The 3349-nt window shown below is 37.9% G+C and overlaps 1 pseudogene; it reads left to right on the top strand.

Moving 5' to 3' along the window:
• Window positions 1-432: 432 nt before the first annotated feature.
• Window positions 433-1690, top strand: LOC149192166 (pentatricopeptide repeat-containing protein At1g20230 pseudogene; annotated as a pseudogene).
• The last annotated feature ends 1659 nt before the right edge of the window (window positions 1691-3349 follow it).

Below are 3349 nucleotides of genomic sequence, written 5' to 3'. Positions count from 1 at the left end.
GGTATACAACCAGGCAAAGGTGTTCCCTCATTTCTCAGTAGCCTTGGATTTTGTTAGCAATTATTTTCTATAGGATCAACATGAAAAAATTTATTCATATCAGATTGGATTACGTTTCAAAGTACTTGTAAGGCAAAGCAACATAAGCAACATATGATAGCAGCATTCTGAGAAGGTTGTGCAAGCAGGGTGGGTTGAAAGAGGCGCTGAAGACATTGATTGAAAACATCTCTGTAAAATCTTCTGACTATGTTTCTCTCCTGCGAGCCTATGTTGATAAGATGGCTCTATCAGAGACTAAATTACTACACACCCACATGATAAAAAAGATGGGATTGGAGCCAAAAGAAAAACATATTCGTACCAAACACGCTCATCAACACATATGCAAAGGGCGGGAGTTTGCAGGAGGCACGCCAAGTGTTCGACAAAATGCCTGAACGAAATACAGTTTCCTGGAATACAATGATTACGGGATTTGCACATAATGGGCTAGTTGAGGAGGCCATTAAGTTGTTTGACAGAATGCCTAAACGAGATGTGATTTCCTGGAATGCCATAATTTCTGGCTATGCCCAAAATGGGCAGTTTGACAAAGCCTTGGAGCTCTTTAGACAAATGAGAGTGTCTGGTGTGAAGCCACATCCATACACCTTTGCCAGTGTTCTTCCAACTTGTTCCAACTTGGCATCTCTGGAACACGGTAGAATGATACACATAGACATAATTAAAGGTGGATTGCAACCAAAAACATTTGTGGGGAACTCTGTGATTGATTTGTATGCTAAATGTGAAACCATAGAGTATGCGTACACGGTATTTTACAAAATGCCTAGACGGGATGTGGTCTCATGGATTGCAATGATCATGGGACATGCAATTGATGGCCATGGGAAAGAGGCCTTACAGCTCTTTGAACAAATGCGTTTATGTGGAACAGTCCCAGACCATGTGATCTATGTTGGTGTCTTGCCTGCGTGTGCCCATGCTGGCCTAGTGGATGATGGCTGGCACTACTTTGATCAGATTAATAGACTTTATGATATAACACCTCTTAGAGAACATTATTCCTGTATGGTAGATCTTCTTGGTCGAGCTGGTAACCTATATATGGCAGAATATTTGATCAACAAAATTCCTATGAAACTTGACTCTGCCGTGTGGGTGTCTCTGCTCGGTGCCTGTAGAATTCATACCAATATAGAGCTAGGGGAACGTGTGGTAGAACACCTTTTTGAATTGGATCCTAAAAACGTTGCAACTTATGTGTTACCTTCAAATATCCATGCAGCCGCAGGCAGGTGGGATGAAATTGAAGAAGTCAGAAAATTGATGGAAAAAAATAAAAAGGAAGTAAAAAAAAAAGAAGCAAGGCTACAGTTGGATTGAGGTTAATAAACAGGTATATGCATTTGCGGTAGAAGAGAAATCACTTCCGCAGATGGAGGAAATTTATGCAGAATTGGACAGATTGTTTGGGGAGATGGAGGAGGTAGGTTATGCACCTGATACAAGATTTGTACTGAATGATGTGGAGGAGAAAAAGAAGGAACATAACCTTTCCTATCATAGTAAAAAGTTGGCAATTTCATTTGGGCTCATCAATACAACCCGTGGGACACCTATCAGAGTCATTAAGAACCCTAGAGTGCGTGGTGATTGTCACACTGCTATGTACCTCATGTCCTAGCTGATCTTTAAAATTAAAAGCTTCAGGCATGCTGTACTCTTTAACAAAATTGTTGTATTTCCTTTTACTAGAAGATCCCAACAGCTTCTTCATAGATAACATTTCAAAAGATAAGTTATCCAACTGTCTTGTTCACAACTTCGATTGTGAACAAGACTATAACACAGTCGTCAATTTACAGGAACATGTCATCATGGCTTCTGGTCTGAAATAATATCATAATACTGTAAATCATACTGAGGTGAATATGCCATATATATAAGGGAGAATTCCATAATGCAGAGGTTTCCCTATAATAGATTGATGGCCATATAGAGTGAGATCACATAGTTTTGTTTTAGTGAGACCATATGTGATTAAGAGAGACCGGGACCAAAACAAAGCAGTTCATGTGAAAACAGGATCATAGGGCAAGAGCATATGCTGATATAAAGATGCTATATTGCCACTACCAAAGATGTGATGTCATTACCATATTGATTCTATATGACGAGACCATGGCATTAGTGTGAGAATATCTGAGCATGAGAGAGACCTCTAGCCATAGATGAGCGAGAATATAGAAGAGTGGGCTATTTGAGGGATGATTCCAAATGACTGTTATGAGATGATGCCATTTCAAATAGAGATTGGAGATTGAGCCAAATGTGTTGCTCAGATTTGTAGCTTCAGAGGCTGAATACTAGATATCTGATATAGGTTTACTAAATGCAATAGTTCGTTTGCTGTGCAAGACAAATTGACACCTCAACAAATTTGATTTCTTGATTTCCACAAACATGTGTTTGCATAGAGCCAATGTTGCTTACAGCATGAAGATATTCGATCAAACTTCAAATTTGTCAAAAATGCTCGGTAAACCTTAGATCAAATCTTAACATAAAGATAAAGATGATCATATGTTTTCAATTGCTCTACTGGTGCATGTAAAGATAAGGTTGTCAAACATATCAGAATTCGAGTTGTCCTCCAGCCTTATAGATGATAATAGGTTTAGAAGAGGGACCAAAACCCTTCTGCTTAGACTTGATTCCCTTAGACATAGGTTCAGGTGCGTCATCAAACAAGCCCTCCTACAAGAGCGAATTATAGATTAAGTGGCCCTATATTGTCGATGCTAAACACTGAACTAGAATGAACCTTTCTAGAAGGCAAATTCCATAGGTAAAATGCTAAATCTTGTTTTGAATTCACCCCAAATCATTTTTTTTTCAATTTATATGGAAAACAAGGGGTCCAGAATTTTACAAGATGTATTTCTATAATATTATTTATTATGTTAGGAATTTTACAAGGGCATTTAAGTTGAAGCAAAACACTAGCTCTGTCATATCCCTAGGCACTATGCCATTGGACTGTTGTTGAAACATTTTGACATTCTAATTTTCTGGATTTTCAACTATTTAGTAAGAAATTTGATTATGGAACAAATATTTAGTGGGCTTTGGGTCCAGATTTTGAACTTGGCTCTGATACCAAGTGTAGGGGCCTGATTCCTATTATTAGAGTCTCAATCTATTATACACTAACAGATCTATTTTCCTACCGTTTTAAAAGTATAAAAAAAGAACTTGCTGACCTTCTTACATAGATTTAAACATTTAACATCTTATCACTTTATCATAAGCAACATAAATTAAGGTGAGCATTCCATTGATA

Source organism: Pinus tabuliformis, chromosome 2_2 (genome assembly GCF_031772625.1).
Source record: "Pinus tabuliformis cultivar Carrire ecotype Pingquan chromosome 2_2, CPIR1, whole genome shotgun sequence".
NCBI classification, from domain to species: Eukaryota; Viridiplantae; Streptophyta; class Pinopsida; order Pinales; family Pinaceae; genus Pinus; species Pinus tabuliformis.
The sequence above is the reverse complement of the archived record's forward strand: the minus strand, read 5'-3'. Positions and strand labels throughout refer to the sequence as shown.